Below are 8894 nucleotides of genomic sequence, written 5' to 3'. Positions count from 1 at the left end.
TACCAGAAACGTCAGATTAGTTTACATATAACTCAATATCCAAGCATATCACTTGCTTGTGAAGATGCAATGAATGAATATGTTGACTGAATTATTCTTTTTATAATAATATATCTTTCCCCAATTGCGTATACAATCTAAAAAGACAAGCACAATCTCAGCAACACTGGATAAATTAAGTGTCTGCATTTCCAAATCAACCAATTACAAATCTATTAATCAAATGTAGAGGTAACATCAAAATTGACATCTAGAAAAATGAAACATGGTATCAATTATTTGTTCGAGTATTCAGTTAGGAATGATTGTGTAAAAGTGATTATTCATTACCGAAAATATTTCATCAGCTTCGTGTGCACCATCACGTTAGTCTCCATCTGTTTTATAATAATTTGAATGCTGATGTAAATGTTACTTTATTCATTTCAGAGTCACAACCAGCACTAGAGAATGTAGCGATCGGTAAGACAGCAACGCAAAGTAGCGATTGGTCGGCTTCTTACCCGGCAAGCAATGCTGTGGATGGTAATACAAACACAAATTGGAATAGTGGCAGCTGTACCAGCACCAAAGACAACCAAAATGCCTGGTGGAAAGTGGATCTTGGTGGGAATTACCTTGTTCATGAAGTAATTGTTACTAATCGACTAGATTGCTGTGGTGAGTTGTTTCTTGGTACACTCTCGATCACACTAGTTACAATGGTATTATACAGGTTGCTTTGGTGTCTTTGCATCAAATTGGTACAGTGTGTCCTTTTATTTGTGGAAATCACCAGTTATCTGTATATGTTATATACTCTTTGAAAATATGCAATAAAATGCTTTCACTATAACTTTAATATGGCTGGTTTAGCCATATATTGAGGTTTTTCTATATGTAGCATGTAGTTTTATGAAGCGGGTTACACAAGGTTCATCATTGCATTTCAGAAACCCGTATTTTGAATGCTGAAATTCGAGTTGGTTTGTCAGATGATATATCAGAAAATAGTCAATGTGGTGAAAAAATAACTTCAAGTCAGACCAGTCAGGCAAACATTCATATCCAATGTAACAGTCCAATCGTTGGGCGTTATGTCAGTATGCAGCTGGTAGATAGATCTGACCTTCTCAACTTTTGTGAAATGCAGGTCATGGCTGAAGGTAAGGAACAATCATTGTACATTACCCCTAAAACAACCAAGACGAACTCACCTGACCATGGAATAGTTTTGCTCAGCGACCTACAGCAACATACAGTCCCCATCATTGTTTTCCAATGCGTAATTCATTTATTGATTCTAACAGAAAATGTAGCAAATGGTTGAGAAAGACCAGTAATCACTGAACACATCTTATGATACCATAAACTTCATTAGTATATATATAACTCAATATCAAAGCATAACATTTATTTGTGCAGACACAATGATTATGTTGACTGAATTAATCGTTTTATAATAATAATTATTTCTCCAATTGCGTATAAAATCTAAGAAGGCAGGCACAATCTCAGCAACACTGAATAAATTAAGTGTCTGCATTTCCAAATCAACAAATTACAAATCTCTATATCAAATGTTGAGGTAATATGAAGGTTGACATCTAGAAAAATGGAACATGGTATAAATTATTTGTCGAGTATTTAGTTAGGAATGATTGCGTAAAAGTAATTGACCATTAACTAAAAAAGTTCATCAGCTCCGTGTGCACCATCACGTTAGTCAGCATCTGTTTTAGCTAATTTGAATGCTGACGTAATTGTCACTTTATTCATTTCAGGGTCACAACCAGCACTCGTGAATGTAGCGATCGGTAAGACAGCAACGCAAAGTAGCGATTGGTCGGCTACTTACCCGGCAAGCAATGCTGTGGATGGTAATACAAACACGGATTGGTATAGTGGCAGCTGTACCAGCACCAAAGACAACCAAAATGCCTGGTGGAAAGTGGATCTTGGTGGGAATTACCTTGTTCATGAAGTAATTGTTACTAATCGCCTAGATTGTTGTGGTGAGTTGTTTCTTGGTACACTCTCGATCACTCTAGGTTCAATGGTTTTATAGAGCGTTGCTTAGGTGTCTTTGCATCAAATTGGTACAGTGTGTCCTTTTATTAGTTTTAATTACCAGGTATCTGTATATGTTATATAATCTTTGAAAGTATGCAATAAAATGCTTTCATAATAACTTTAGTATAGCTGGTTTTACCATATATTGTGGTTTTTCTTATATGTAGCATGTAGTTTTATGAAGCAGGTTACACAAGGTTCATCATTGCATTTCAGAAACCCGTATTTTGAATGCTGAAATTCGAGTTGGTTTGTCAGATGATATATCAGAAAATAGTCAATGTGGTGAAAAAATAACTTCAAGTCAAACCAGTCAGGCAAACATTCATATCCAATGTAGCAGTCCAATCGTTGGGCGTTATGTCAGTATGCAGCTGGTAGATAGATCTGACCTTCTCAACTTTTGTGAAATGCAGGTCATGGCTGAAGGTAAGAAACAATCATTGTACATTACTCCTAAAACGACCAAGACGAACTCACATGACCATGGAATAGTTTTGCCCAGCGACCTGCAGCAACATTCATTCTCCATCATTGTTTTCCAATGCGTAGTTCTTTTATTGATACTAACAGAAAATGTAGCAAATGGTTGAGATAGAACAATAATCACTGAACATATTGTATGATACCAGAAACTTCAGATTAGTTGACATATAACTCAAAGCATATCACTTGTTTGTGAAGACGCAATGAATGAGTTGACTGAATTAATGTTTTTATAATAATAATAATAATAATTCTTTCTTCAATTGCGTATAAAATCTAAAAAAGCACGCACAATCTCGGCAACACTGGATAAATTAAGTGTCTGCATTTCCAAATGAACAAATTACAATTCTATATATCAAATGTTGTGGTAACATTGAAGTTGACATCTAGAAAAATGGAATATGGTATCAATTATTTGTTCGAGTATTCAGTTAGGAATAGTCGTGTTAAAGTGAATAACCATTATCTAAATTATTTCATCAGCTCCGTGTGCACCATCACGTTAGTCGTCATCTGTTTTAGCTAATTTGAATGCTGACGTATTTGTCACTTTATTCATTTCAGATTCACAACCAGCACTAGAGAATGTAGCGATCGGTAAGACAGCAACACAACATACATTCCCCATCATTGTTTTCCAATGCATAGTTCTTTTATTGATACTAACAGAAAATGTAGCAAATGGTTGGGATAGAACAGTAATCACTGAACATATCGTATGATACCAGAAACGTCAGATTAGTTTACATATAACTCAATATCCAAGCATATCACTTGCTTGTGAAGATGCAATGAATGAATATGTTGACTGAATTATTCTTTTTATAATAATATATCTTTCCCCAATTGCGTATAAAATCTAAAAAGACAAGCACAATCTCAGCAACACTGGATAAATTAAGTGTCTGCATTTCCAAATCAACCAATTACAAATCTATTAATCAAATGTAGAGGTAACATCAAAATTGACATCTAGAAAAATGAAACATGGTATCAATTATTTGTTCGAGTATTCAGTTAGGAATGATTGTGTAAAAGTGATTATTCATTACCGAAAATATTTCATCAGCTTCGTGTGCACCATCACGTTAGTCTCCATCTGTTTTATAATAATTTGAATGCTGATGTAAATGTTACTTTATTCATTTCAGAGTCACAACCAGCACTAGAGAATGTAGCGATCGGTAAGACAGCAACGCAAAGTAGCGATTGGTCGGCTTCTTACCCGGCAAGCAATGCTGTGGATGGTAATACAAACACAAATTGGAATAGTGGCAGCTGTACCAGCACCAAAGACAACCAAAATGCCTGGTGGAAAGTGGATCTTGGTGGGAATTACCTTGTTCATGAAGTAATTGTTACTAATCGACTAGATTGCTGTGGTGAGTTGTTTCTTGGTACACTCTCGATCACACTAGTTACAATGGTATTATACAGGTTGCTTTGGTGTCTTTGCATCAAATTGGTACAGTGTGTCCTTTTATTTGTGGAAATCACCAGTTATCTGTATATGTTATATACTCTTTGAAAATATGCAATAAAATGCTTTCACTATAACTTTAATATGGCTGGTTTAGCCATATATTGAGGTTTTTCTATATGTAGCATGTAGTTTTATGAAGCGGGTTACACAAGGTTCATCATTGCATTTCAGAAACCCGTATTTTGAATGCTGAAATTCGAGTTGGTTTGTCAGATGATATATCAGAAAATAGTCAATGTGGTGAAAAAATAACTTCAAGTCAGACCAGTCAGGCAAACATTCATATCCAATGTAACAGTCCAATCGTTGGGCGTTATGTCAGTATGCAGCTGGTAGATAGATCTGACCTTCTCAACTTTTGTGAAATGCAGGTCATGGCTGAAGGTAAGGAACAATCATTGTACATTACCCCTAAAACAACCAAGACGAACTCACCTGACCATGGAATAGTTTTGCTCAGCGACCTACAGCAACATACAGTCCCCATCATTGTTTTCCAATGCGTAATTCATTTATTGATTCTAACAGAAAATGTAGCAAATGGTTGAGAAAGACCAGTAATCACTGAACACATCTTATGATACCATAAACTTCATTAGTATATATATAACTCAATATCAAAGCATAACATTTATTTGTGCAGACACAATGATTATGTTGACTGAATTAATCGTTTTATAATAATAATTATTTCTCCAATTGCGTATAAAATCTAAGAAGGCAGGCACAATCTCAGCAACACTGAATAAATTAAGTGTCTGCATTTCCAAATCAACAAATTACAAATCTCTATATCAAATGTTGAGGTAATATGAAGGTTGACATCTAGAAAAATGGAACATGGTATAAATTATTTGTCGAGTATTTAGTTAGGAATGATTGCGTAAAAGTAATTGACCATTAACTAAAAAAGTTCATCAGCTCCGTGTGCACCATCACGTTAGTCAGCATCTGTTTTAGCTAATTTGAATGCTGACGTAATTGTCACTTTATTAATTTCAGGGTCACAACCAGCACTCGTGAATGTAGCGATCGGTAAGACAGCAACGCAAAGTAGCGATTGGTCGGCTACTTACCCGGCAAGCAATGCTGTGGATGGTAATACAAACACGGATTGGTATAGTGGCAGCTGTACCAGCACCAAAGACAACCAAAATGCCTGGTGGAAAGTGGATCTTGGTGGGAATTACCTTGTTCATGAAGTAATTGTTACTAATCGCCTAGATTGTTGTGGTGAGTTGTTTCTTGGTACACTCTCGATCACTCTAGGTTCAATGGTTTTATAGAGCGTTGCTTAGGTGTCTTTGCATCAAATTGGTACAGTGTGTCCTTTTATTAGTTTTAATTACCAGGTATCTGTATATGTTATATAATCTTTGAAAGTATGCAATAAAATGCTTTCATAATAACTTTAGTATAGCTGGTTTTACCATATATTGTGGTTTTCTTATATGTAGCATGTAGTTTTATGAAGCAGGTTACACAAGGTTCATCATTGCATTTCAGAAACCCGTATTTTGAATGCTGAAATTCGAGTTGGTTTGTCAGATGATATATCAGAAAATAGTCAATGTGGTGAAAAAATAACTTCAAGTCAAACCAGTCAGGCAAACATTCATATCCAATGTAGCAGTCCAATCGTTGGGCGTTATGTCAGTATGCAGCTGGTAGATAGATCTGACCTTCTCAACTTTTGTGAAATGCAGGTCATGGCTGAAGGTAAGAAACAATCATTGTACATTACTCCTAAAACGACCAAGACGAACTCACATGACCATGGAATAGTTTTGCCCAGCGACCTGCAGCAACATTCATTCTCCATCATTGTTTTCCAATGCGTAGTTCTTTTATTGATACTAACAGAAAATGTAGCAAATGGTTGAGATAGAACAATAATCACTGAACATATTGTATGATACCAGAAACTTCAGATTAGTTGACATATAACTCAAAGCATATCACTTGTTTGTGAAGACGCAATGAATAAGTTGACTGAATTAATCTTTTTATAATAATAATAATAATAATTCTTTCTTCAATTGCGTATAAAATCTAAAAAAGCACGCACAATCTCGGCAACACTGGATAAATTAAGTGTCTGCATTTCCAAATGAACAAATTACAATTCTATATATCAAATGTTGTGGTAACATTGAAGTTGACATCTAGAAAAATGGAATATGGTATCAATTATTTGTTCGAGTATTCAGTTAGGAATAGTCGTGTTAAAGTGAATAACCATTATCTAAATTATTTCATCAGCTCCGTGTGCACCATCACGTTAGTCGTCATCTGTTTTAGCTAATTTGAATGCTGACGTATTTGTCACTTTATTCATTTCAGATTCACAACCAGCACTAGAGAATGTAGCGATCGGTAAGACAGCAACACAACATACATTCCCCATCATTGTTTTCCAATGCATAGTTCTTTTATTGATACTAACAGAAAATGTAGCAAATGGTTGGGATAGAACAGTAATCACTGAACATATCGTATGATACCAGAAACGTCAGATTAGTTTACATATAACTCAATATCCAAGCATATCACTTGCTTGTGAAGATGCAATGAATGAATATGTTGACTGAATTATTCTTTTTATAATAATATATCTTTCCCCAATTGCGTATAAAATCTAAAAAGACAAGCACAATCTCAGCAACACTGGATAAATTAAGTGTCTGCATTTCCAAATCAACCAATTACAAATCTATTAATCAAATGTAGAGGTAACATCAAAATTGACATCTAGAAAAATGAAACATGGTATCAATTATTTGTTCGAGTATTCAGTTAGGAATGATTGTGTAAAAGTGATTATTCATTACCGAAAATATTTCATCAGCTTCGTGTGCACCATCACGTTAGTCTCCATCTGTTTTATAATAATTTGAATGCTGATGTAAATGTTACTTTATTCATTTCAGAGTCACAACCAGCACTAGAGAATGTAGCGATCGGTAAGACAGCAACGCAAAGTAGCGATTGGTCGGCTTCTTACCCGGCAAGCAATGCTGTGGATGGTAATACAAACACAAATTGGAATAGTGGCAGCTGTACCAGCACCAAAGACAACCAAAATGCCTGGTGGAAAGTGGATCTTGGTGGGAATTACCTTGTTCATGAAGTAATTGTTACTAATCGCCTAGATTGTTGTGGTGAGTTGTTTCTTGGTACACTCTCGATCACTCTAGGTTCAATGGTTTTATAGAGCGTTGCTTTGGTGTCTTTGCATCAAATTGGTACAGTGTGTCCTTTTATTATTTGTAATTACCAGGTATCTGTATATGTTATATAATCTTTGAAAGTATGCAATAAAATGCTTTCATAATAACTTTAGTATAGCTGGTTTTACCATATATTGTGGTTTTCTTATATGTAGCATGTAGTTTTATGAAGCAGGTTACACAAGGTTCATCATTGCATTTCAGAAACCCGTATTTTGAATGCTGAAATTCGAGTTGGTTTGTCAGATGATATATCAGAAAATAGTCAATGTGGTGAAAAAATAACTTCAAGTCAAACCAGTCAGGCAAACATTCATATCCAATGTAGCAGTCCAATCGTTGGGCGTTATGTCAGTATGCAGCTGGTAGATAGATCTGACCTTCTCAACTTTTGTGAAATGCAGGTCATGGCTGAAGGTAAGAAACAATCATTGTACATTACTCCTAAAACGACCAAGACGAACTCACATGACCATGGAATAGTTTTGCCCAGCGACCTGCAGCAACATTCATTCTCCATCATTGTTTTCCAATGCGTAGTTCTTTTATTGATACTAACAGAAAATGTAGCAAATGGTTGAGAAAGACCAGTAATCACTGAACACATCTTATGATACCATAAACTTCATTAGTATATATATAACTCAATATCAAAGCATAACATTTATTTGTGCAGACACAATGATTATGTTGACTGAATTAATCGTTTTATAATAATAATTATTTCTCCAATTGCGTATAAAATCTAAGAAGGCAGGCACAATCTCAGCAACACTGAATAAATTAAGTGTCTGCATTTCCAAATCAACAAATTACAAATCTCTATATCAAATGTAGAGGTAATATGAAGGTTGACATCTAGAAAAATGGAACATGGTATAAATTATTTGTCGAGTATTTAGTTAGGAATGATTGCGTAAAAGTAATTGACCATTAACTAAAAAAGTTCATCAGCTCCGTGTGCACCATCACGTTAGTCAGCATCTGTTTTAGCTAATTTGAATGCTGACGTAATTGTCACTTTATTCATTTCAGGGTCACAACCAGCACTCGTGAATGTAGCGATCGGTAAGACAGCAACGCAAAGTAGCGATTGGTCGGCTACTTACCCGGCAAGCAATGCTGTGGATGGTAATACAAACACGGATTGGTATAGTGGCAGCTGTACCAGCACCAAAGACAACCAAAATGCCTGGTGGAAAGTGGATCTTGGTGGGAATTACCTTGTTCATGAAGTAATTGTTACTAATCGCCTAGATTGTTGTGGTGAGTTGTTTCTTGGTACACTCTCGATCACTCTAGGTTCAATGGTTTTATAGAGCGTTGCTTAGGTGTCTTTGCATCAAATTGGTACAGTGTGTCCTTTTATTAGTTTTAATTACCAGGTATCTGTATATGTTATATAATCTTTGAAAGTATGCAATAAAATGCTTTCATAATAACTTTAGTATAGCTGGTTTTACCATATATTGTGGTTTTCTTATATGTAGCATGTAGTTTTATGAAGCAGGTTACACAAGGTTCATCATTGCATTTCAGAAACCCGTATTTTGAATGCTGAAATTCGAGTTGGTTTGTCAGATGATATATCAGAAAATAGTCAATGTGGTGAAAAAATAACTTCAAGTCAAACCAGTCAG

The 8894-nt window shown here is 35.2% G+C and overlaps 4 long non-coding RNA genes across 4 annotated transcripts; all 4 read left to right on the top strand.

The window, feature by feature from the left end:
• The first annotated feature begins 1923 nt into the window (after window positions 1-1923).
• LOC146740483 (uncharacterized) lies at window positions 1924-2349 on the top strand. The gene is made up of 2 exons (XR_014929985.1): window positions 1924-1994; window positions 2269-2349. It is a non-coding gene; the product is annotated as an uncharacterized LOC146740483 (long non-coding RNA).
• Window positions 2350-5186: 2837 nt separating this feature from the next.
• On the top strand, window positions 5187-5611 carry LOC146740482 (uncharacterized). Its single transcript, XR_014929984.1, has 2 exons — window positions 5187-5257; window positions 5531-5611. It is a non-coding gene; the product is annotated as an uncharacterized LOC146740482 (long non-coding RNA).
• A 1503-nt stretch (window positions 5612-7114) lies between these two features.
• LOC146740481 (uncharacterized) lies at window positions 7115-7539 on the top strand. Its single transcript, XR_014929983.1, has 2 exons — window positions 7115-7185; window positions 7459-7539. It is a non-coding gene; the product is annotated as an uncharacterized LOC146740481 (long non-coding RNA).
• A 910-nt stretch (window positions 7540-8449) lies between these two features.
• LOC102807545 (uncharacterized) lies at window positions 8450-8874 on the top strand. The gene is made up of 2 exons (XR_013422505.1): window positions 8450-8520; window positions 8794-8874. It is a non-coding gene; the product is annotated as an uncharacterized LOC102807545 (long non-coding RNA).
• Window positions 8875-8894: the final 20 nt, after the last annotated feature.

The sequence above is a fragment of the Saccoglossus kowalevskii genome, chromosome 7 (assembly GCF_978046115.1).
Source record: "Saccoglossus kowalevskii chromosome 7, keSacKowa6.1, whole genome shotgun sequence".
Taxonomy (NCBI): domain Eukaryota; kingdom Metazoa; phylum Hemichordata; class Enteropneusta; family Harrimaniidae; genus Saccoglossus; species Saccoglossus kowalevskii.
Note: the sequence above shows the minus strand (reverse complement) of the source record. Positions and strands in the feature narration are given on the sequence as shown.